We start from the raw sequence: 27134 nt of genomic DNA on the forward strand, positions 1-27134 counted from the left end.
CAGCCGCCGCCGCCCCCCCCCTCCCCTCCTCTTAAGAGCGACCCGTTGTTCCCGCGAGCCGGACGGACCTGCTGTTCCGTAGTCTCCGCTTCGGCTGCCGCTGCCGCCTACTATGCGCTGCGCGGAGCCGACTGAGTCACGGAGAAGAATTTGCAATCTGGCTCCCAGAGCCCGGCTGCCCGTGTTCCCCTGGGTCCTAGAGCCCTCCTTACCACCCAAGGTTGTTCGTCGCCAGGGCGGCCTGGCTAAAGGCAGCTCAGGGAGGGGAAAAGCGTCGAAGCCGAAGAGAGGCGATTGAATAACGCGCGCGCATCTCTTCCTTAACAGCCGAGGGAGGAAGTCTCTTAAGTCGTTTGAACGAATGGCACCTACGTATGCCATTAGCCTTAGCCGTGGGACTCGAACTCTTGGGGCAGCCTCGATGGAAGAGAAAGCATCCCCCCCCCTCCCTTTCACACCAGCTCTTCCGTCTTCTCCAGCAAAGCCTTTCATTTTATTGTGAAATTAGTAATTCAATCCCAATAGGAAAAAAAAAACGCTTTTCTTTAATAGAGCGCTGAGGTTTTTAACTCTTTCCTGTGCAATGCGGTTGTCTGCTCTGTGGGCCACATTGTGTTTGTTCTGTGTGACCTGCTTTCAAGGAAGATCATCATCATAAGCTTATTAAATTTATATGCCACCTGACTCCCAGACACACTGGATGGTTTACAATTGCTAAAAATATTTAAAACAAAACAGCAATACAAAAACAAAAAACAAGACACAGGATTTCAGCTTTTTTTCCCCTAGAGGTTTGGGGGAAATGGTCACAGAGCTTGGGCCTTTCAGGTTACTGAAAACTATCCCTGAAGTAAAGTGCTTTTCTCTGGCTACAGTCACACAATGTCTGTCTGTAGTCTATTTAACCATAGTCTATTCAACTCTAAATTCTCCACTTAAATAACACTTTGAAGTACAAGCCAAGCATACTGGCTGAGTTCAGCAACACAGTGTGATATGTACAGATAGTCCTCCTTTACCTACAATTGGGACTGAAAACTAGGTCATTTAGATGAAGCAATTCTACTTGAAACCTGCCTGTGCTTATGATCTTACTTCAGCTTTCCTTTGCTTTTCAGATCTACAAAGATCATAAAGGCAAAATTGGTCATAAAAGTTTTTCATTACAGTTTTCACTGAATGCTTGCTAAGCAAGGACTACCTATAGTAATACATTTTACTTTATTTTGGATTGCATTTTATAATTATTGTAATCTATTTTTAATAGTATTTTACATATACTATTCTGTATTTTTATTAGCTTGTTAATTTATATCCCACCTTTCCTTCAGGAGTCAAAGTGGCATAGCACTCCTCCCATTTTCCATTTTACCCCACAACCTGGTAAATTAGTTTCCCAGTTAACTTGCAAATTGCCAAAGTAAATTTGAACCCGAGCATCCCCAGTGCCAGTACACACACCCAAACTAGGGTTGGTTAATTAGCTCAACAAAATTTGAAAATTCTACCTTTCAAATCTGGGGAGCCAAAACTTGTTCAACCAAGATACCTCAAATGAGCTAACTTACCAAATGTGTCCAAAAATCAAGAATCATGACTGCCATGAAATTGAAATTTGGCAAATTTTATAAAATATGATCTAAAATTATTATAAAAGTTTATGATATAATACAAATTGTGATTAAACTTTCTTGTGGTCAACTGATATTCTACAGTCCAACAGGGACCACTTTCAAGGCAGATACATCTCTGAGTATCTCCCTAAATTTTTAAGAACTTTTCAACTACATTAGAAGCTCTGCCATTATTGAAGGCATTGAAGAATCTGGTAAGGAAATATATGAAATGATGACTCAGTGAATCATGGGTTGTCTAGTAACAATTATAAGGCAAGAACCTGAATCTATGATATAGCTTAACTTTTACAAATGTAATTCATTCCATAGTATTTTTGGAGTATCTGGAGTATTCACATTTAAAAATGTTTTAGAGTGGTGTTGGCGAACCTTTTAGGCACCGAATGCCAAAATGGGAGCGTGCTGAAACCGGAAGAGCAACTCCTTGGTGTGCACGCGCGGGAGCGCAGAAAACCAGTTCCCGTGCGCGCATGGAAGTTGAGCTTCCAGTTTCCGGCGTGCTGGTCACCTGGTCTTCCAGTTTCTGGCACACCTGCCTATGGTCCTTGGTAAATAGTCTGTCAACATAGCTGCATGAAGGAAGGGCATGATTGATTGTCATTTTTGTGGTCATTGTATAGTGTGTAGTATAGTAGTGTAGTGTAGTATAGCCTAGCCTAGCCTAGCCTTTATTGTCATTGTACAGTATATCATATATACAATAAAATTGGTTTAGCCTCTGGTGCAATCCATAACAGAAAATACAAAACAACATAAATAGTATAGAGAATAATCCCTATACATGTAATTCGGGGGGGAAAGACTAGTCATACGTTTCCATGTGTGTGTGGAGTGATTGTGATTGTGTTTAAGAGTCTGGCAGCCCATGGGTAGAAGCTGTTTTTAAACCTGTTTGTCCGGCTGGCTATGCTTCGATATCTTCTGCCCGATGGTAAAAGCGAAAAGAGACACTGGCCAGGGTGTGAATCATCCCTAAGTATCTTCCTTCCTTACAGTGAGACCTGGCAATGTCATCTAATGGTGTTAGACGGCAACCAATGGTTTCTTGTGCCAAATTGATCACTCTCTCTAGTGCCTTCCTGTCCGTAGCTATTAGACCAGCATACCATATTGTTATACATTATGTGAGGACACTTTCTATCGTAGACCGATAGAAAGACGTCATTAGCCATTGTTCCACCTGATTTTTCTGTGGGACTCTAAGGAAATGAAGTCTCTGTCTTACTAACTATCAGGGATGTGTGGCTTTTCCAGGTGAGAGCTTGACTAATGAGCACTCCCAATAATTTAAAAGAGGAAACCCTCTCCACACACACCCCCTCAATATACAGTGGGGCAGGTTCCTCTGTGCTTCCAGAAATCTAGCACCATCTCCTTTGTCTTGCAACTTACATTTAGATGTAAGTTGTTTTTGAACACCATATGGATACCTTCTGGACTTCTTCCCCATATGCTGATTCATCCCCTCCAGTTATAAACCCCAATACTGTTGTGTCGTCTGCAAACTTTATTATGGTGTTAGATGGATTTGAGGATATGCAGTCATATGTATACAGTGAGTACAGGAAAGGGCTGAGCACGCAGCCCTGTGGGGAGCCTGTGCTGAGCTTCAGGGTGGAAGATGTCAGAGACTCAACCCTTACTGTTTGTGGATGGTCCATCAGGAAGTCTTTGACCCAGTCACAAATGAAGAGAGGGAAATTCAGGTCAGTCTGCTTTTCAATGAGAATGCCTGGTAAGATGATAGTCTATAAAGAGCATTCTGACAGTTCCCAGATTTCTTGAGGTGTCTCAATGCAGTATGTAAACCAGTGGCGATGGAGACTTCTGTCGATCTGTTGCTTCTATAAGCAAACTGGTGTTGATCAAAATTTAGTGGAAGACCTCTACCTGAGGTGGTGTAGAACCAGTGTCTCAAAGCACTTCATCACTAGAGATGTCAGTGCAATGGGTCTATAATCATCCAGGCTGTTTATGGCTGCTTTCTTCGGAACTGGAATGATTGTTCGCTTGGCTGCTTTCAAGCAAGATGGAACTCTAGGCAATTGCAGAGAGATGTTTAAAATCCTTGTCAGGACCCCTGTTAATTGGTCAGCTCAGGTTTTTACCACTTTCCCCAGCACTCCGTCTGGACCTGCACCTTTGTTGGGATTTACCGCCTTTAGCATAGCTCTCACTTGATGTTCACGCAGGGTGAGTGGCTGGAGATTAGAGGGCCTTTGACCTAGAGCCACGGAGACAGTTCTCTTAACCTCAAAGCAGGCGAAGAAGCTATTCAGCTCCTCCACCAGTAGGGCATCAGTGTTGGCTGTTTTTATCGTATTTCCCTTATAATTGGTTAGATATTGCAATCCCTGCCACACCTGTCTTGGGTTATTATCTGCCAGATGCTTCTCTACTTTTTGTTTGTATTCCTGTTTAGCTGCCTTAATGCCTGTCCTCAAGTTTGCCCTGGCCTTGTTGTATTTGTCTTTATTTCCTGCCTTGAAGGTGGAGTTTTGGGCTCTTAGAAGTGATTGTACCTCTGATGACATCCAGGGTTTATGATTACTGTAAACTCTAATGCTTTTATTCACTGTTACATTGTCTGTGCATGTTTTAATGTATGAGAGTACAGCATTAGTGAATTCTTGCAGCTCCAAATGTTCAAATATACTCCACTCAGTAGTCTCAAAGCAGTCCTGCAACTGGCAGAGTACTCCCTCTGGCTAGATTTTAACAGTTTACCTGACTCCCCGTATCCTTTTCCTAAGGGGGATATACTTTGGACACAATAGCAGAGAGATGTGGTCAGATGTACCCAGATGGGAGAGGGGGATTGCTGTATATGCCTGTCTTAAGTTTGAATACATATGGTCTAAAGTGTTCTTATCTCTAGTGGTACACTGCACATACTGCACAAACTTAGAAAGAACAGACTGTAGGCAGGCTTGATTAAAATCCCCAGCCATGACAAAAGCGCCTTCAGGGTAAGTTTGCTGCTGCCTCTCAATGGCGTCATGTAACTTAGAGAACGCTGTGCTAACATTTGTATCAGGTGGAATATAGACAGCGGTGATAACTACAACAGAAACCTCTCTAGGTAAATGGAGAACAGTGTGTATAAGTAACTCTACTGTTAGTACACCACTCATTATGTGTGAAAATACAAAGTCTTCCACTTTTGCTTTTACCGGAGTTGCCATTTCTGTTGAAGTGGTGTGTGGTGCAGTTAGTTAGCTCCACTGACGCATCCGGTACAAGTGGATGAAGCCAGGTCTCCATAATATTCATCACACAACAGTCGCAAATAATCTATTCGCAGCCATCCATAACTGTAGTTCATCAGTTTTGTTGACAAAGGATCTAGCGTTGGTTAGAAAAATACTTGGTAATGCTGGTCTCCAAGGTTGCTTCCGTAACCGAGCTAGCAAACCAGCTCTGCATCCCCATTGCTGCTTCCTCTCTCTTCGCTGTCGACATCGCCTCCCAGACCCAACAACAATCCATGGAGAGCCTGGCAGTCTTACTATATCACTTGGTATATTATGAGACCGTTGGAAGTCACTGGTAATATTTAGTCGACTAGAAAATCCAATCTTTAATAACTCCCCGCAGGTATAGACTAGTTTTTGCCCACTCACTCCACTATAACACCAGGAGCTCAAAGCTGCAGCGTCTACACGCGCCGCCATCTTGGATGTATCCAGGGCTTATAGTTCAGGTTGAATCAATTCCACTATTCCAGCTATATAGCTAATGTCTGAATTGCTTGGCTATTAACCATGATCTTCTTCACTTTCTGGATGTATTCATTTCTAGCCTTCTTTTTGACTTCGATGTACTTGATATTGATAACATGAAGGATGCCCAGGAATTTGTTAAGATCTTTTTCACCTCAGATTCCTTTTTCACTCAGATTCCTGATTCCTGCTATTTCTGTAGGGCATCCATTCCTTCAGTTTTCACTATTTTTCCTCTGTTGCTGGTAAAAATGGCAGATTTGTCCAGTTCAAATTCCATTGCAATATCTTGGCTATATATTGTATATGGACAGTATTTTTTCGTTTGTTGATTTTGCATGCAAAATCTTCGGTTACAACAAAATCTTCAGTTATAACAACTGCAGTTGTGCTGTAGTTGATTTTTCTCTTGCAATGAGCTGGTGCTTATATTTAATATTACAATATTGGCATTTTTTAATACTTGTGCTAGGTGTTTCTTTGGAGCAACTTCAATGCAGGCAACCTTATTTTGTTGTTTTTGTGCTGTTCCAGTGCTCATTTTTTAATTTCAGTTCCTTCTGTTTCTCAGAGAAAGGACTTTGTTCTTTCTGAGGCAAAAGTAGATGAGAGGATGCCTGGTTTGAGGGAGAAAATGATTTAATAAAGATGTGTAAGAGTAGAACAGGCAGAGCTGGGGATGGAAGTCACTTCAAGTTCATGTTGGCATTTTACCCACCAGACAGATGCTTTTCTTTATGTCAGAAGTATTGTCACAAAATTTAAGCTGTTTAATTATAATTTTAAAACTATTATTAGTTTTCAACACAGAAAGCTTTTATATGTTTATTTACTTTATACTGAAGTTTGCCATTACATTTCTGCTCTGTTTATGTATTTCAAGCTAAGCAAGTTTTAATTTTATTTGAAATGTTAAGGTATTTATTACTTTATTACATTTATAATTCAAATATGTATCATAAAATTTATATAATACATAAGATTTAAAAATTATTGGACATAAACAACTAAACCTTTGATTATTCCAACCTCAATCACCTGTGATACATCAGATTCCTTCTGTTTAAAAGGAAAAAAAATCAGTTTTTATCAGGTGTTGAAAAGCAACATTAGATTTCTAATAACAGAAGAACAATATTATTCAAATAATAATGTGTACATTCAATAACACAATTGTGTTCAGTTTCTCATTGATTAATCCATTTCTAATACTAGAGGCCAAATAATATTGGCAATACTGACAGGAATGTTTTACTAACGAACATATTGCTTAATTTATATTCTTTTCACATTGACAAGCACTTTTACTTTGATGAAGGATTTGAATAACTTCTTTTTAATCAATTACATTTTTTCTGCAGTAGAACTGACTAAAATATAAATTAAGCACTCAGTGCTTCCAATAGAAAAATACTTCTGAGACTAAATCTATGAGCAACTTTTGAGACTCACTCTTGGTTGGGACTTGTCTGCTCAGGAGGCTGTGCTCCATCTGTTTTGGACAAAGTTGCTCCCCCCTCAATTATAATTCTCCAACTATATAGAACATGAAATGAAATGTAACATGAAAATACTTTATAACATAAAACATACTTTATCAGTTTAGTCAACATCCAAAGCTATATATTATTTTGGAGACTCCCTTGTCAACTAGCATCTAACATTTTAGTATTGGTTTCTTTACTCTGAACAATTTGACCAGGATGCTAAATTTTTGCATATAGCTGTACTATATACCCTAGAACAGGGATTCCCCAACCTTTTTGTCACCAAGGGCTGGTTTCATGGAAGACAATTTTCCCACAGACTGGGGGAGGGGGAGGGGGAGCAAACAACCTAGATCTCTCGCATGCATATTTTACAGTAGGGTTTGCGCTATGAGAATATAATGCCTAATGACCTGAGGTGGAGCTGAGGTGGTGATGCTAGTCATGGGGAGCAGCTGCAAATACAGATGAAGGTTCGCTCACTTGCCCACTACTCAACTGTGCAGCCCGGTTCCTAACAGGCCATGTACTGGTACCAGTTGGGGACCCCTGCCCTAGAAGACATGAAGAGGACCGAAAGTTTAACCTTCCTTTAGATACAATATTAAAATTTACCAATATAGTGTTACATATCTGTATTTATAAGGCACAATGTATAAGATGGATAGATAAAGCTTCCAGGCTAACAGTGCTTATTTTCATTGCTGTCTTCTTTCAGCAGATTTCAAAAGATAGTAAGGAAGCACGGTGTTAAAACTCTCACATTTCCAGTAACACACTGTTGCCTAAATCTTCTGGACATATGCAGCTAATGACAACTGCAACAGTTTATATGCACTTATGCTTTTAACAGGACATTTCCATTACCAGATATGTAAGGTTAAATATTGACTTTAGAGCCCCAATACTACAGTGCTACTATTGTATTTTTGCATTCAGTACCAAAGTGTAAAAAAAAATAATAATCAGCATATATACATGTATTCTTCAGTTTGACCTGTTACTGAACGTTTCTGAATAATCCTATTAGCTTAATAAGCTTTCACATGTACAGCAATCTGCATTAGATGACAATATTGAGTGAGTCCAGGTCTATCACACTGCTGCAGATGTGATCTGGAATGAACCTGCTGCTCAGAACTGGGGTGGCCTCATCTTTTAAAATCTTTGTACAGGGTTGTTCCCTTTCTTTCTATATGTCAGAAATTCTATCTTTTATCACCAGTTAATATTTTCCTGTCTTGACTGAATTGCTGATACATTCTTTTCCTTTTTAATGTACAACCCTTTTGGTCCTTAGCATCATTTATCAACTTCACTGCTTCTCAGCTTTTAATTTTTCTATCATTTCTATAATTCCAAGCTTCTTTTGAGGCATTCCTAGGTCATAAAGAAAACATGATTTCTTGGTGATTTGTCCTTCTTTCCACCTATGTCCTTTTGGTTTTCAAATCTTAATTATACAGCCATGTGGGCATTTGTTTTTTCTCATTGGTATCTTTGCAGTTGTACTTTTAATGCTTACTTTTGGGAACTCTCATCCATCTTGATATCCTTCTTCTATTAATTTTTATCGGAGCTGACTTAATTAAAATCCATCTTCTTGAAATTCTAGATAAACATTTCACTAGACTCACCTTCTGTTTCTCTTAAAATCAATAATTCTAGCATTATATTCCTTTAAATTACAGCTACTTCCCCTTCATAGGCTTTTTTCCTGTTGGTGAATATGTTAAAAATAGCCAATCCTCTTTTACCTTCCCCATTCAGGAGAAAATTATAGAGTTTCTCCTTATGTTGGTGCATTATTCTCTTCATTGTAAATGTGTATCTGTCTGTTTCTTACAAACATGCAAACATGAAAAAAACCCACATTTTTAAGAGTTACATATTGTACTTTCCTTTATAATAAAATTAAAAACATTATATTACAGTACATGCAAACAATACACTTATAATTATATGAATAAAGTACAGTTTTAGTATTATAGTTCAAACATAGTTTTTATTAGAGACCAAACCTTGATATACATTATATTTTATAACGTAACAAAATGAATATACATACTTCTGTTAATGGTGCCAAAATTAAATATCAATTATAGTTTATATTTTCCTTATATTTGTTTGTTTTCCTCTGAAACTGAAAAAAAATCTTGCTCCAAAATTTCTGTCAAAATCTCTATCAATTTATGTTATTAGGCTTATGAACCATTGAATGTAATTTCCCCCCCTAAACTACAATAGGATTTTATGTACTTTATATAACTTCTACTGTTAAATGTTTTGTAATGTTTTTTTCATTATCGTAATATCCTGACCACATAAATATTTTATGAATAGACTAGCAAATCTTTAAGAATTCGATGATATTTTGATAATTCTGAAGTTAAAATGATTTATGAAGATTTGAGATATTAAAAAGCAATTTCTAAAATGTGACTCCTTGTTCAGAAAAGCTGATTTAATAATACAAACCTTCATACAGCACATAAACATCATTGAACTGTATGGGATTTCAATGGAGCTGCAAAATGTTGCCTGTGACATGCTAATCTTAGTTAACTATTCACTAAATTATCATATGTGGGTTCTCACAACACACTAACAACTATGAAGGTAGCTACATTTAACTTATCCATATGGGAACACAGACATGGCATTGAGAATGTCAAATACCCATTCTTAGATGATAAACTTAGTCACATCTTTTTTATTGGCCAATTTCCATAGCAAAGTTTTCTGCAAACAAAAATTTATTCTTCCAAAATTTCCATCATTAGTTTTCCATGATGAAGCTATTGTAAAGACTATGCAGTAAGTTGGTTGAAATATGTCGTGTTTGGTAAAATAACACTAGTAAAAACACTAGAGGATAACTAAGAAAAATGCTGTACCGTATTTGGCATGATTAATATATTAATGTTAATATACAGTCATCTGCGAAGTATTCAAATTACATCTTGTAACATTAGAAGCTAGTCTATAAATTGGAAAGATATGCTACTCCAGAGAAATTTTTTTTTTATCGAAGACAGAAACACCATCAGTTCATGAAAACCATCTTGAGGATATTTGTATGTTTAAAAGCAAGGCAGAAAGCAAAATATACTGCTCAAAAAAATAAAGGGAACACAAGTAGAAGACATCCGAGATCTGAATGAATGAAATAGCCTTATTAAATACTTGTTCGTTACATACAGTAGTTTATACACTGCTCAAACAACTAAAGGGAACACAAAACTACTGTATGTAACGAACAAAGTATTTAATAAGGCTATTTCATTCATTCAGATCTCCGATGTCTTCTGCTTGGGTTCCCTTTATTTTTTTGAGCAGTGCATAATTCAAAAAGTCTAGTTTTGAGATTCCAATTGTGAAGCTGTCGTATTATCCCTGCACTTAGTTTTAATCCTGACTGAGGCTTACCTCCAGACAGAAAGTAACTGATACATGACATATCTATTCCATTTTATCATGAATAAGATAATTTTCTCTGAAAAAAAAGAAACGATCTGGAAAAAAACATCCAGGGTTACAGAAGGAAGATGGATAGATACATATACAACCTACTATGGAAATACTCAACTTTCTCTCCTCGTAAGGCATTTTGAAAAGTCCACCTGCTAAACCCAAGGCTGTCAAGCTTCCTTATTATACCTTTGGGCATGACTGCTGGATTATACACGATCAGGGCTGGTTCAGCACATCTTCAGCAATCCAAATACTGGAAAATAATACAGGCCAAAAAGGAAATGCTTGGGCCGCGTGGCCCGCTTTTCTTGTTCAACTGATGCTTTGGACTGGGAGACCCTCCCAAAACTTTGCCCTATCGAGCCCAACCGGAGCTGAACCGGAGCGTCACTGAAGGCGTCGGCGAGCTCCAGTTTAATTCGATGGATTCATGTTTAAGGACAACGAAAATCTGTACGTCGCCTGCAGAAGAGAGGCTCAGCTGAAGGGGTAACAGAAGGCGGCTCATCAGAGAACTAACGCCCGATCTGCTGGGAAAGGATCGGGAGGCATGCAGCCGTTCTCGAGAATCCCCAGGCAGCCTCGTCAGAAGTTAACCCCGAAACACGAGCCAGTCTCCGCCCTCTCCCATGGCCTCCGCCTGACCTCCTGCGCTTCTCCAACCCACGCCGCGCCAATCTGCCCCAACAGTTGGGGAAGAGATTGGCCCGCTCGCGGCGTCGCCCCTTTTCGCCCTAGGGCCTCACGGAAGCTCAGGAGAAAGAAAGAAAAAATGAAAGAGTTCCGGCGTCCGTTTTTATTCGGAAAGCGAGGCGTGGTGGAAGCGTCCGGCCTGCTTGCGGGGGTTTTGCTGAGGCTTGTAACCTTAGAAACGGCGGGCTGCTTCCTCGAGCTAGGTAGACGCCGAAGTCAGAAGAAAGAAATCTTGGCGCCACATGAACGTTTAAAAAGTGAATCCGTGGAACCCTTTGAGAAAATTAATGCTTTTTTTTTAAAAAAAAAAGTAGCTTTACTTGTTCAGTGTTTGCTGAGATTAAAGCAGAACCACTGTCTAATTCACATTATTTAATCCAGTGTTTTTTAAACTTGGCCACTTTTAAGATTTGTGGAGTTCAACTCCCAGAATTCCCCAGCCCTCTCCAGAAGTCCACACATCTTGAAACATTGATTTAATATTACCCAGTACATTACTATCTCATAAACTGTGGGTTTTTTTTAAGTTTCCATATTTGGTGGCATCTTCATTCCCTTGTACCTTCTAACATTCCAACATATTATAAATTAATCTGAGCCTAGTGATATTTTCAAAATTAAATATCTGCACCCAGCATAATAACAAAGTGTAGCCATGATTTATCGAATAAGCCATCATTTGCTGACTACACCAGCCACATAAACCATGATTTGCAAGCCACTGTAGGAAAGTTCATACAGTATGCCACAAGCCACATTTAAACTGGATATTTTCTGAATATCAGAAAAAATAGCCGTTTGCTGTTTTTTTCTGAGCTGTCTTTATGGCTATTCTGTTAGAAAATGAGCAACAAACATTTCAAATCACATTCTAAAGATTGCTTTTGCTTTCTGTACAATTCCTTCTGACTGAGGTGAGTGGACATGGAGAACACAGGAACAAATTCCTACAGAAATATTCAAAATCAGGAGTCTCCCAGATATTCTTGCCTTGAACATTTTTATTCTCAAAACAGAAATCATTTAACTGTGGAGTCTAGTCATCAAATTGTATAGAGCAGGGGTGTCAAACTCGATTTCTTTGAGGGTCGCAATAGGGTTGCGTTTGACCTGGGTGTGTGTGGCTAGGGTGGGTGTAGACAGCAAGACATCATTTGTGTCAGGGATGCCTGTGGTAGCCTGAGTGCTCTGCTAGCGAAAATGGGCTCCCGAGCTCTGTTTTTGGCTGCGACGGCTTCCTGCAACCCTCTGCCAGTGAAAACGGAGCTCGGGAGGGCCGCGGGTTCCATTTTTACTGACAGAGGCACTTCGCTTTTTCCAGGGCAGTCTCGCGCGCTGCACCCCATGGCTTGCGGGTATAGAGAAATAATCTTCAAAGTGTATTTGCTGTATACAGAATTTAAACCATAATATTAGCCTCTCAATATTGAACAAGACAGTGGACACTAATTGTACTGTATCTCAGTTACAAACAGAATTCAGATCAAATTCAATGAACAGAATGGCTATAATCCCACATCTAATTTCTGTTTGTAACTGAGATACAGTACAATTAGTGTCCACTGTCTTGCTCAATATTGAGAGGCTAATATGGTACCTTATCAGAGGTGAAAACAGTGCATATTATCCTTTACTATACTTAGCTTAATTCTAAACAATTTGTGCCGCTGAAAAATGCAAGAAATGTATTCCTGCCTTACTGTACAGAGAGTTCACTAGGCTCCGAAAACAAGTGTTTTCTCTGTGCCAGAGAACTGGGTGTGGTCCTGGGCCTCTGCACCAGAGAAAATAATCCAATTTGGATTTGCATATTTTACACTCTTTTTTTTTTTTTTTTGCATATTTTACACTCTTTACACAGCTGGGTTTAGTTATGTTGTTCCAGTGCTTCACATCTGAGTAAATTCCTTCCCTCTTTTTTCTTTGTTTACTGTTGTTTTATTTTCTTAAACTATTATCCAATAATTTTACTAATACTTATGAAGCAGAGTAGACCTGTTGCTGCCTAGTTAAGGGAAGTAACTGGCAGTTGCCAGGTAAGATAAGGAGTCACAGATACCACTGCCATTCCGTGTGTGTGTGTGTGTGTGTGTGTGTGTGTGTGTGTGTGTGTGTGTGTGTAAAGAATCTGGCAGAGAGTGAAACTTTGGGAATTGTAAAAATTGCTTTCTTAACTTTTACACAGATTTGATATCTGAGAAGCTTGAACAAATGGTAAAATGAGTGGCCAAAATATTCTTCATTTTTGTTCGGAATAAATATTGTAATTGAGTCATGCCTTAGAGTCTTCTACCAAGTTTACACCATTTGTTGAATAAGGGATTAAAGGTCTGGACAACAGAGATTTACTGCCTTCTGTTTTTATGAAGGCAGTATGTTTTATGCATCTATTTTTCTATAGATGCATAACTTCTTCCAAGTAAGAGTTCTCCACCAACCAGTATTAGAGGAATGAGCACTCAATGGCAGATACTTTGGAACTCTCAAATCTGGAGGTCTGCAACGCCCTCTTTCACGGGATTTGAAAAAGCAACCAAAATGGCCCTATATTCCCATTTCTATCCCTAGGTTTTTACAAGAAATATCTGTATTGAGGGAAATACTTAAAATTCATAAGTTGTTTGTATTCTTTTATAGCTTTCTCTTTTGTAACCCATCCAAAATATTTTGATTGGTGTGGTAAATGAATAAATAAATGTAAAGGGCACATTTCAACAAGCATAGTTCCCCCTTTTGATGGGGGGGGGTTTCATGAGTTTTAAGCATTTGCACAATTTAAGGAATGACTATGTCCTTTACATTCCTTTCACTAACCTCCGCCGTCCAGCAAAAAAATTAGGAAGATATTTTGATCCCACATGGAAGGGCAGAAAAAGGATGCTATCAGGCCATATTTTTGCATGCAGGATTAATCTTTCTGGCTATCTTGCTATCAAAAGATAGTGTCATGAAATTAGTAAACTATCAATAAAAGGGCATGCCTGAAGCTCAGGATTCAACTGTGGAGTCCTTAGTGTTCTCTGAATTTGGTTGTTTGTTTGCATGTTTCATTAACGTTTGTAAGGACTGCAACTTTCACTACATAGGACAGATAAGCATCAAACTAGCAGAGGTTATTCATGAGTATCAACTAGCAGTCAGAAGACATGATGAAAATTCCTTAATCTCACAACACATGGACAGACAACCATAGTTTCCACAGGGAAACTGAACATTGTAGACCAAATTAAATCCAAAAATACTAGGGCATTCCTGGAAGCTAGGCACTTAGAAAAATAAGCCCTGAAGAAACACAGAGATAGATCATATTTATACACCACTTAAAAGAGACAAAAAGCTAAGAATAAACAAAAAAAAAATCCCACACTTTCTTTACACAAATAAGCAGAAAACAATATCTTAATCAAGGAAGTAGCAAGGGGAACATCACATTACCACCAACATGGCAGGGCAAAGCACAGTATATAATCACAGAGCAAACTCCACATCACCAGTGGTGATGATGTTACCTAGTCAGGCAATGAAATATCTGCAAACAACCAAACTCAGTGAACACCAATTTAGCAAGCTGCCTTCTCTTCTGTAGCACTTTAGTTTTTAATTAAATATTTAAATGTTTCATCACAAATGAAAAATAGATTTATTTACTTTTATTTATTCAGTTTCAAGGCTACTCAACTCCTTAACAATTCTGGGCAGCTTACAGATAAAAAGAAAAGCAAGAGGAAAGGTACTTGACATTATGTAATTGAGAGAACCTGGAGTACTCAGTTTGATCATAACAGATGAGAAGAAGCAATTGAAAGTAAGCAATCCCTCAGATGGTTGGGCCATAACCATATGTCATGAAGAGCTGGTACCCAAAAGAAATGATTATTTACCAGCAAGATAGTAGTGATTTTCTGTAATACTTGTACCTTTCTTTAAAAATGGACATGCAGTTGTGAACACAAAAATCAATCTATTTCAGCTGAAATCTATGCAGAGAGTCCTTGACTTATGACCACAATAGAGCCCAACATTTCTATTGCTAAGCAAGACAGTTAAGTGAATTTTGCCCCATTTTACAATCTTTCTTGCCACAATGAATCATTCAGTCGTTAAGTGATTCTGGCTTCCCCCATTGACTTTGCTTGTCGGAAGCCGGCTGGTTACACATGATGATCCCAGGAACCTGTGACAGTGCAATTGTCATAAATACATGCTGGTTGCCTAGCATCCAAATTTTTATCACATGACCATGGGGAGCTGCAACAGTTGTAAGTGTGGAAACCAGTCATAAGTCACTTTTTTCAATGCCGTTGTAACTTTGAACAGTCACTAAATTAATGGTTGTAAGTTGCAAACCATCTGTAGTCTGATTCCTTACAATTTCCATCTATTAACCCTGTCCTCTGGTGAAATAGAGAACTCTGATTCATCTGCTCTAGAACTACATTTTGGGTATCTGAAGACTTATAGTCATCTCCAGGCTAAATAGAATCATTATCAATCTAGTCACTCTTCTCTGGACTGCAATTTTGCTGCAATCTGTTAATGTCCAGTTAAAAATATATTGCTGAAATCTGGACCAAATATTCCAAATTGCTCTGATTAAAGCAAGACAGAGCAGAACTACTGTATTATTTCTTGAGACCAGGATATAATTGCTTGGTTAAAGTAACTTAAGACTGCATTAACTTTTAAAACTATTTACAGGTAGTTCTTGACTTATGACAATTGAGCCTAAAATTGCTGTTGCTAAGCGAGACAGTTATTGAGTGAGTTTTGCTCTATTTTATGACCTTTCTTGTCACAGTTGTTAAGTGAACCACTGCAGTTGTTAAATTAGTAATCTGGTTAAGTGAATCTGGCTTCCCCATTGACTTTTATTTTATTTATTTATTTGGAAATTTATATTGCCGCCTATTTGCACATGGCGACTCAAGGCGGTTTACAAGAATATATATATATATATATATATATATATATATATATATATATATATATATATATATATATATATATATATATATATATATATAACAATATAAAAAACAATACAACTAATAAAGAAGAGAATCAAGAATACATTAATAAAATAACATAATAAAATAACACGCCCCCCCACCCCCTGTCCTGGCAACAACATATCACATGAGCCATTTAATGGGCTCCATCCCACTCTGTATTCCCCAGTCCCGCTGGCAGAACTAGGTCTTCAGCACCTTCCAGAAGAGTGTTAGAGTGGGGGCCATTCTAATCTCTGGGGGAATGATGTTCCAGAGAGAGGGAACCACCACGGAGAAGGTCCTTCTTCTGGTTCCTACCAGGTGTATCTCCCTGGGGGATGGAACTCACAACATTCCTTGCCTCCCCGTTCTGGTGGGTCGGGTAGATGTGACCGGCATGAGATGGTCTCTCGGATAACCTGGTCCCAAGCCATGAAGGGCTTTAAACAACCAGCAACTTGAATTGCACCCAGAAGCAAATCAGCAACCAATGCAGCTCCCGCAAGAGAGGCTTGTCTTTGCTTGTCAGAAGGTCACAAAAGGGGATCACATGACCCTGTGACACTGCAATCATGATAAATATGAGTCAGTTGCGGGAATGCTACAACAGTTGTAAGGGTAAAAAATTATCATAAGTCACTTGAGAACTATCTGTATTTCTGCTACTTTCACCTCATTAAGCACCTCCATCCTGTCAGAACTTATATTTCCATCCCCCACTATCCAGTCACAACTATCAGTTTTTTTCTGTTGGCTTTTGAAAAAGCGCCTTTGAGACAATTATGACCTAGATGACTGAGAATCTCCACAGACCTCATTAAGCATTTCTTCCCTGTTGGTCAGAAATGAGTTAAGGACAATTCAATCTTCTGCATATATTTAGAAGGAGATTATTTTTGGGTAAAGTTACATTTCCATCAATATAATTGAAACTTCCATTTCCTGCTGTTTCCTGCAATTTACGGTTATTTCTGTAAAAGCTTTGTCATCTGCTCCAAGAAAGTGCCACCTACTGTATGTCTTTTGATGGCTATACAATCTATAGCATATTTTCACAACAATTGTTTCTCACTCCTGTCCTTACCCAAGGTGCTTGCTTCTTGTACTGATTCATCGATTTCTCTACTGGTGCATCAATTCTTCAGATATTTTACCTTCTTTTTTGTTGTCTTACTCCTTTTGAGTAACATGTTAGGAATCCAAATGTCACCTCATGAAATATCTATGATACCTATTAAATAATATTTACCATGCAAAATTAGAATTTAATTATATCTTGGTTATTTCTTATGCTCCATATTTAGACATTAAAGACACTTATGCACCTTTCCTATTCCCTTCAATATATTTCTGTATATTCTTGAACTCTAGTGCTGCTATACTTCAGGCAACTCTTGATTGTGATTTTTGTCCAAATATCTCAGCACGTAGTCATCCTACTCTCCATTGGTATCAGGTTGAAAGCTGACTTGCCAAGGATTATGAGATACCAGCTAAGCACATTACTTTCTTATTTTGTGAGGTGAACTCCTAATCCTTTGTAGTGGCACTGTAGATTATAGTCTTCAAAATAATATTTTCCAGACTACACTATCTTCACTGCAAACAATTTATTCCCTTATTTTTCTTCTCTCAGTGTGCTGATCTCAGATTGGAAAGAGGGATAAAAATACTTGTGAACTCTGACCCTTAACCTGAATAACCTTAGCCACTTATGCCTTTAAGATCTTATTTAATTCTAGCCATAATCTGAGTCTAAGGAGGGAGGGAGGCATGTGCTATATGCAGACTTCCTTAATTCTACAATTCAGTTGCATTCATTTCCTAAGCTGGTTTACTTCTGGCTCAGCTATATTTGAAACAGCAATAAAACTAGTATTTTCTTTCAAAAGTTATAGAAGCTTATGGTCACCCATTTTCCTAGTTTCACAAATTGTTGGATCTACTTCCAGAATCCAGGGACTTTAGCTGCCTTAGCAGGTACTTCAAAAGGAAAGGTGACTTCCCTTCATAGTAACCAATGAAGTACATACTTTTTCTACTGCAAATATATATTTTTAAAATCAATATGAAGATAGTGGGATAACTGGCAATTTAATTCTTCCTTATTAAGAGGGGAAGTAATCATGTTTTCTGGTAGGATTTGTGGCAGGCAGCTCATGGTGGAGAAATGTTTCTTGCTTCTTGTTTTCTGCAATTTGAGGTCAAGTGGTTTCTTAGCTAATTGTTGACTATTTTCAAATTGATTTTGAGAGACTGAGGAGCTGAAGGGTAGCAGAATGAAAATACCTCCTTTCATCAATTGCTCATTCTCAGGAAACAGAAGTTGATTGTGGTACTGTGATTATCTCCAACTGAACTGTAAATTTCTAAGAGGGGAAAGGGAACAACCCTGATTTCCATATTTGGCTCTTTTCCTAAAGATTATGAAAGAATGACTTTCTGATTGAGTAGTTTTTGGTAGTCTCAAAAGCACATTAATCCACTTAGAAAATTGGCAATATCCATTCTTCCAATACTGCAACAATTTTGCAGCATGTAGATAAAATCTGCACTGAGTTGGGCAACCTTATAAATCTAAATAAAAATAAAATAAATGAAAACCATAAGTTTAGTGAAGAATCTACCTTTAAAAATTATTCCGCACTAAAGTAAAGTGTTCAGGAATGGAGCAGTTGCTGTTTTGCTTGGTGCCAATGTTATATCCTAATGTAGTGCATTGCCTCTGAACCAGCACAAGGGAGACATTCCAAGAGTTCTGAGCTCAAACATCTCTTGGCTGACATGCATAATTCAGTTGGCATGGACTCAGTAATAAATCCAACAAATATGTATACTGGTGGTACGACAAAATGATTTCTTATGGTATCTATAGTTACATACAAAGCACAACAGAGAGAGATCCTAAAAAGTTACTAACTGCTTTTTTGCTTCATTATTTTAAAATTATTTTTAAAAAGCAATCAAGTGTTCAATATTAAATGTCCCTAAACGCTCCCAAACCATCTTTTGAAAAAGGTATTAAGTTCAAATTAGTGTATTTTGCTTTGTGCCAAAAATGCTGTCCTATGAATAAAGTGTATTAATTTTTGGACATTATATAAATTAATGAATGTGAAATAAGAAGGAAGGCTTAAACGGAATCATGTAGGTTGGTAAAAGTAAGGCACAACCTTTTTAAAAGATCAATGCACAAAATAATACATTTGTTCTTGTTGTTGTTAGTTGCAAAATCATGTCCAACCCATCGCGATCTCATGGACAATGTTCTTCCGGGCCTTCCTGTCCTCTACCATCCTCTGGAGTTCATTTAAGCTCACGCCTACTGCTTCAGCGACTCCATCCAGCCACCTTGTTCTCTGTCGTCCCTTTCTTCTTTTGCCCTCAATTTTTCCCAGCATTAGGCTCTTCTCCAGTGAGTCCTTCCTTCTCATTAGGTGGCCAAAGTATTTGAGTTTCATCTTCATCTTCTAAAGAGCAGTCAGGGTTGATCTCCTCTAGGACTGACTGGTTTGATCGCCTTGCAGTCCAAGGGACTCGCAGGAGTCTTCTCCAGCACCATAGTTCAAAGGCCTCAATTCTTTGGCGCTCAACCTTTCTTATGGTCCAACTTTCACAGCCAAAATAATACATATTACTATATATATTTTAGAAGAATTATCTATGTTTAATTTTCCATTCTTGAACCAGATTTTGAACCAGATAGTCATTTATGAATTTCACCTAGCTTTGGAAGTCATTAATTTATTTACCGTATTTTTCGGACTATCAGACACACTGGAGTATAAGACGCACCTTAGTTTTTAGGGAGGAAAATAAGAAAAAAGTTGATTGGGGGTGGATCGGCCTCCCGGAATACCCCCAATCAGCTGTTCCCAGAGGTGAACTTTAGCAACAGATTCGTTGGTTGTGAGCTCTGTGCCTTGCTTTTTTTTCAGCCTCTGAAACCTCCATTTGAGAGGCTGGGCAGGGCTACATTTGGTGTATAAGATGCACCCAAATTTTCACCCTCTTTTAGGGGGGGAAAAGGTGCATCTTATACTCCGAAAAATACTGTAACTCATTTATTCCTTTGGAGTACATGTCTGGTTTTGGGACTAAACCAGTTTTGATTGTTCTTGTCACCTGGTGGATTGCATACAACGAAGAAAGGACATGGGATACAAACTTGTTAATTTTCCAGAATCTCTCAATTTGGGGACTAAACCAGCTTTAATTGTTCTAGTGGATTAGATATAATGAAGAAAGGGCAGAGGATTCAGGCTTGTTAATTTTCCGGGATCTCTCAATAACCTTTTATACCATTGACCTTCTGGATTGCCTGGCTCACTTAGAAGGCATATACTGGTAGCTCCACTCCTCCTTGGCAGATTGGTTCCCTAGAATTGTATTGTATTTGTAGATTTCTGTTCTGTCATGGTGAGACCTTTGCTCTTTAGCATGTCATTGTATCACTGATATCGTGCTAATGAAATTCAAGACACTTTAATTCTGGGCTCATATAACACATTAAATCTTAAACCTGAGTTAACAAGACACAGTTGCTATGGTTGCATAACATGATGTGCCAAAAACCAACCAATCGTATAAATAATGACTTTATATGATGACCTTGTTCACATGCAGCTAGGACAACATCAGAGTTTCTATGCTGTACTGAATCATGAACGAGGCAAGTCCATTTTAATCTAGCCTAGCATGTAGTGCCAACACAGCCACTGCTTGTGTCTTCTTCTATTTTCAGTTTCTGGATGAGCAGCTTTTTAGAGACCAGAGGCTGTGCATAAAGTAATTGAAAGGAACAAAAGCCGTGGTAGGTACAGTGATGTCACAAAATTTTGAATTGTCACAATATATGCATGGCAGGAGCTAGAATTTTTCTTTCTTTTCTCACTTTTTTTTTAAGCAGTTGACTTTTTAAAGTTATGTCACAACTTTTTAGGGATTATGATACAGTTTTCATGCATTTCTCATTTCAAACTGTTTATTTTCAACAATTACACTGCTAGATATTGGAGAGAGTTCCAAGATCCATAAAAAAGGATCAAGGGCCTCTAAAAATCCAAGTTGCCAAATCCTGTTAATTTCTATATTGCAATTGCAATATTGCCAGCAATTGTAGCAGATCAGCTAGGTCTCTGTTGTATTTTACAAACTTCTTTTCTCTTCCATAAATAATCAAAGCAATATGTGGATTATAAGAATATTCTGTTGTGAGTGCAAAGTTTAAAACTGTTACAATCCTATTATGGATGTTAGATCCTACCTGCCTCCCCCCACCATCCTGCTCCCACCTTCCCCATTTATAATTGAATTTTAATGGTTGGCATTAACCTATTTGTGTGTGAGTGTGTGTGTAATTGTAAGTCACCCAGAGTTACCCTATGGTAAGATGGACAGCCAATAAATTTTATAAATAAAATGTTATATTTTTCCTAATCTCTCCACTAAGTTCTTAAATGAAAAAATAGAATAGCTTTCACAGCTACATCTGTGTAATACCAAAACTGAAATTCATAATAGCCCTATGATACATTTCATATATTGTATAAATTGCAAGCCACAAGTACATTAGTTACATGTCAGAGTGCTATCACTTGATTTAACCAAATAAATCAATTCTTTAATAATTAATAATTCTTCCTTTAAATATACAACCTATTGTTTGGTATGCAAGAATTCCATTCAACTAAACATTTTCTTCCCCTAACAACTACCCTGTTTCCCTCAAAATAAGACATCCCCTGATAATAAACCCAATCGGGCTTTTGAGCACATGGCAATAAGGCCAAGCGCTTATTTCAGGGTTCAAAAGTAGCATGAAACAAATCTACAAAATGAATTTATTTGTCCTGCTTTGAGTATCAGTGTAATTGGGGGAAAGTAATGTCTTTTACAGAGCTTATTTCTACTGGAAAACTACAAAGGATATAAAATACAATGGTATCTTTTTCAAGGCAACTACTGGGGGGGAAAAAACTCATATAACCATTTTTATTAAGGAATAAATGGAGCTCTTAACACAAGGGATGTAAAGAATAGCTTTAAAACATATTAATAATTTGTACCTAGCTTCTATCAGGCATACAAAAACTAGGGAATAACTAATCGTAAATCAACAAAATCACAATTTCTATTTTTTCCATATTGCCTAAGAGTAATTGTAGTGATTCAAGGGGTCATTTTAGGACTGAGAAGACTGAGAAGACTGAGATTTAGCCATGGAGATAATAGGTAACAGGACTTAGTTACAATCTCAAAGGATTGTTCAACATATAACTGGAGACCATCACATAAGTCCAGCAAGACTTCCAGAGGATGATGTTGAGGATGCTGACTGACTGACCTTAGGAGATATAAGGAGAACCTGGGGCCTGGTGGACTAGTGTGGTATGTATTGTTTGGGTATGCTATCTTGAAATTCCTATTAGCAATCCTGTTCTTAAGTGGGTATGCCATAAACTCACTGCCCCATGTTTGTTATTTTTGTAAGATAGATGTGTGTGTGTGTGTATGTGTGTGTGTATACATATATTTTCCACTTGAACTTGTGGACAGGTTGAGGAAGAATGTAAATGCCTACCATTTGTTGGTATTTGATTAATTGATTATGTACCATTAAGTCATTTTTTTACTCCCAGCAATCATATAAATGGATTTTCTACATGACTGTCCCTAACCTGTTCTTTCAAGTCTCCCATCAGTGCACTCATTGCCGCTGTAAATGAATCCATCCATTCATTTGCTCTGCTTCTCTTTCCTTCCACCTTTCTCAGCATTAGAGCCTTTTTCAGAGACCCTGAATAATGTGTCTGAAATAGGATCATTTGAGCATGGTCATTTGTGCCTCATATGAGAACTCTGGGTTGATTTGTTCAGTGATCCATCAGTTTTGGTTTTTTGGGCTGTCCATAATATTCTCAGGAATCTTTTTCAACAAAGTTCAGAGGCATCAATATTCTTCCTATCCTGCTTCTTTAAAATCCAACTTTCATTTTCACAGAGTATCTCAGGAAATATTATGACTGGCACAATCTGTTCTTTGTAGGTATAGACATATCACAGCACTTGAATATCTTTTCCAATGCCTTCATTACTGATCTGCCAAATGCAAACCTATCGCATATTTCTTGGCTGCTTATTCCTTTACAATTTACTTTACTATTGATCCTAAAAGGCTGAAGCTATCAGTACCTTCATTGTGTAATTCTAATTCTGATGCTGGTATTACAGGTGTAAAATGAATTTGGCTCATTACCTAATTAACAGATAAAATTAGCTGATGTATTAGCTGATGTAAGCACCTGGCCTATCTTTCTAATATGATAAAAAAGGAGATTTGCTATTGTGCCAATTCAGCCCCTCAGGTTTTTTTTTGCAGTAACACATTTATTTATTTATTTATTTATTTATTTATTTATTTATTTATTTATTTATTTATTTATTTATTTATTTATGGTACTTGTATGCTGCCCTATCTCCGATGGATTCAAGGTGGCTCACAACAATTAAAACAAAGCAAACAAACCATTGAAACAAAAATCCAGGTTAAAATTAACAAAAAATCAATAAAACCCAGTTAAAATTCTATTAAAACCACCATCAGTCCAGGGCGGCCAGGTGAAATAGCCACGTTTTCAGGCCACGGCGGAAGGAGCGAAGGTCGGGGGCCACCCGGAGCTCCAGAGGGAGTTGTAAGAGTCACATGTAACTAACACATGTAAGAGTCACATGTAAGTAACATGTGTAAGAGTCTCATTTTAGATGTACGAAGACATCGCCCCCCCTTTTTTTTGAAGGCAGAATGGAGCTGAGTGGTAGAACACACACTTTGCATTCTGATGATCTCAATTTCAGTCATTGGCATTATCATTTTGCCAGATACCAAACTAGTTGAAAATTCCAATATATCTGGAAGTCCCCACATTGAAAAATACAGACATTAATAGGATTACACTAGTTTCTGTGCAATTTGGTATCTTTGCCCGTGATTATAAATATCACATTGAAAATATGTTTTTCATACTTGTTATGCACTGATTTTATATAAGCTTTATTAAGTCAATGAATGCTGCAGGATATAAAAAAGCAGACATTGTTTTAATCTCATACATTCTTGGGCCCAAGCTGCTGTTTGTACAACAGATGTAAAGATATATAATATTGTCACATTAAATATAATATACTACACAGTATTGTACCTACTATAAGGAAACATAACAGTCAATACCTGATTTCAATCATTTTTAATACTTCAGCACTCAGATATTGGTGTCAATATAAATCCTTTGGCGATAGGCCAAGCCTTTTAAAAGGTATCTTTTTATAATTAAAAGGTTCAATTATGTCTAAGAACAATCCTTTTGTGATTCTTATTCTGCCCAGTTTTAGAACCTTTAAAAGCTAATTAAGTGGATCTTTGTACAACTTGATACGCTGAGGAAGGATGAAGCTATACCATTAGCTGTTATCCTTTTGCTTACTATGGAAAATAGCATTAGTGGTTTTAAGTGGTTTAGTTGACATGGTGGGAGACAGCATGTTAGGCTATTAACAGCTGCCTGAATCCTATGTAAATATTTTTCTCCAGGCCAAATTTCACAGCATTTTCAGTAGCCAGTTTCATTATAATGAAAGTAGGAATGATACAAGAATCCCAACAGTCTTCTATTAGAGCTAGCATACTGCATATCTATGTATCTTAGGAGAATATATTCTCTTTCAGATTCTCACAAAACTCCTAATATAACAGAGAAGAAGCTAGAGTTTTTTCCCCTTTTGTTTCATTTCTCCCTCTCTCTCTCTCTCTCTCTCTCTCTCTCTCTCTCTCTCTCTCTCTCTCCCTCCCTCCCTCCCTCCCCCTCTCTCTCTTTTGATGTGTTCTTGTTTGTTTTGGATACACTGGAATGAACTGTACTTTGGGTTGTTTAGAGAGCGCTTATTGAACATTTATCAGGATGAGAAACAACTCTTACATAGTGTACTAAAGGAGAAAATCAATGTATAACTATGTTCTTTCCTCTGGGTTTATCCATATATTGTTTTGAACATACCTGCCTGACGGTTGTCCTTCCCTATCTTTGATTCCTGATAGATTCTGATTGATTCTTGATCCAAAAGAACCCCACAGATAACCAAGACGTAGATAGAGGCTATTCTTCTTTGCAGGATAGTGAAGTGAAATTTCGAGTGGCATCATAGCAGGTGGACTGGTAGATTTTAAAGAATTACCGGTTTTAATTAATACTCTGAGGATAAATAGTCAGATCCTATTGGCAGAAAGTTAATCATTAAATAGAAGGGGAAATTGTTGGAATAACCAACAATGAATTTAACTTTGGAAAGCTCCAGAATGAGCTAGACCAGCTACTCTCCCTGGGGCTAATATAGTTTATTTCTGCTGCTCAGATCAGGCACTTTACAATAGCAGCCTGTTTTTTCCCCTTGGGCCATAAAGTTAGATGTTATTACCCCTTCAAAGTAGTCAAACCAGGAAGTCAAAGTTATGAATGCTAATACTTCTTTTTTATAAGTTTCAGTAACAGAGACTTGGAAATCTAAATGTGCCACTTCCACCTCTGCCTTTACATTCAAGAGAACTATGGAGGGTCAGGTCTGAGATACTTTCTCAAATTACAATCCTGCTTTGGACTCAGTTTTCTTTTATCTGACAGTTTTCTTGGTTGCGGCTTTTCTTTCTGTTCCTCAAGATTATTCTCACAGCTCATTACAGATCCCAACATTTTAGTGTGTGTGTATGTGTGTGTGTGTTATATCTATGTAGCTATATGAATTGCCTCAGGCATGATGTGTTTTGATTTTTGTTGGTCATTTTTGTATAATTTTAATTGGATGTTAGCATCACATGGTTAGTGAGCAGTCATATCAATTTAATAAACAAACAGAAATAATAAATACTCCAGGAGATAGGAAATAAAATTCTAGGGTGTAATCATCATTCCCTACCATAAATAATACAGAAGATATTTCTGTAGGTGTTTTCTATTGTAGAATATAGTAGTCTAAAACTGCAGAAGTCACATATATACACAAGGTGGAAGATCTGCCCTACATTTTAGTGTTGAGAAAAGCTCAATATCTAATGAATAAATAACACATGCAATAAATTGTACTTGCTTTAAGCTTTAGTCATGTTGCTGTACTCTTTGTACTGAACAATCTTGCACATTATAGTTTTTTTTAGTCAAAGTCACTGGACAGATGGTTTTCCCAGAGACATGTGTACTAAAGCATATGTACTTTACTAATATAACACAGTTTGGTGCAATGATTAAGGTGTTGGATTAGGAGCAGGGAGATCCATGAGCTAATCCACTTCAATCATGGAAGCTGGCTGTCAATCAAACCTACCTCACAGAGATTTTATTTATTTAAATGTATTGGCTGCCCAACTCCAATGGACCTTGGAGCAAAACGCTGTAGACTTTGGACACTAGGGGACAAAATAAGAGGAGAAATAATTTTCCTGAGCTCCTGAATTAGATATAAAGCTAATAAATAAATAAAAATAGCAGCCAAGAAATCAAAGCTCTATTTCATCGTAGTAAAGCAATATAAAAGATGTATTAAAATATATGTGTTTAGTTTGTGGGGGTCGGGTGGGGTTGGATTGTATCATTTTCTGGTCATCTTGAGAGGAAAAGTCCCAGTTAAATGCAGGACTTCGGTGGCAGGAGATCACATTTTCAAAAAGAACTTTCAGCTGTTGTTTATGTATTTTCTTAATTAACGTGTCACCCAATCCCAAAAGGCTGCAGGCAGCTAATAATCTCACAATAAAATCCATCATTGATTAAAACAAAAAGAAGAAAAGAAATAACCCTGGAATACAAAGAAATTAATCAAAGTCAAAAAATAAAACCAGAACATTACAGCAGTCTCCCATTCACAATTCCATTTCCAGTAAAAGTAACCATTCTCTTGTGCCTAATGAAATAGGTGGATCTTAACAGTGCTTCTAAGGCCTGGTGGGGAAGAGAGAGAGACCAACAAATATCCTAGTAAAGGAGCTTCAAATTATGGGGGTAGCTATTAAAAAAGCCCCTTCTGAAATCCTGTCAGCTGGCAATTATAAAGGGACAAGACCTGGAAGGAGCTGACTGACCCTAT

General features: G+C 37.7%; 1 protein-coding gene and 1 long non-coding RNA gene across 3 annotated transcripts in view; both read right to left on the minus strand.

Annotated features, from left to right (window-relative positions):
• The window catches only part of TNPO1 (transportin 1), a 42695-nt gene extending 42230 nt beyond the window's left edge, over positions 1–465 (minus strand). The window contains exon 1 of one of the 2 annotated variants that reach the window (XR_015732107.1): positions 69–456. The gene's annotated coding sequence lies outside the window, so the exon portion shown is untranslated. Of the gene's footprint in view, positions 1–68 lie in introns of both variants that reach the window. The other variant, XM_034441164.2, reaches the window with a different exon arrangement.
• Positions 466–6170: 5705 nt separating this feature from the next.
• LOC148115076 (uncharacterized) lies at positions 6171–11181 on the minus strand. Its single transcript, XR_015732108.1, has 2 exons — positions 10507–11181; positions 6171–7400 (listed from the first exon to the last, which is right to left on the minus strand). It is a non-coding gene; the product is annotated as an uncharacterized LOC148115076 (long non-coding RNA).
• Positions 11182–27134: the final 15953 nt, after the last annotated feature.

The sequence above is a fragment of the Pantherophis guttatus genome, chromosome 2, assembly GCF_059756535.1.
Source record: "Pantherophis guttatus breed Tessera chromosome 2, ASM5975653v1, whole genome shotgun sequence".
Classification (NCBI taxonomy): Eukaryota; Metazoa; Chordata; class Lepidosauria; order Squamata; family Colubridae; genus Pantherophis; species Pantherophis guttatus.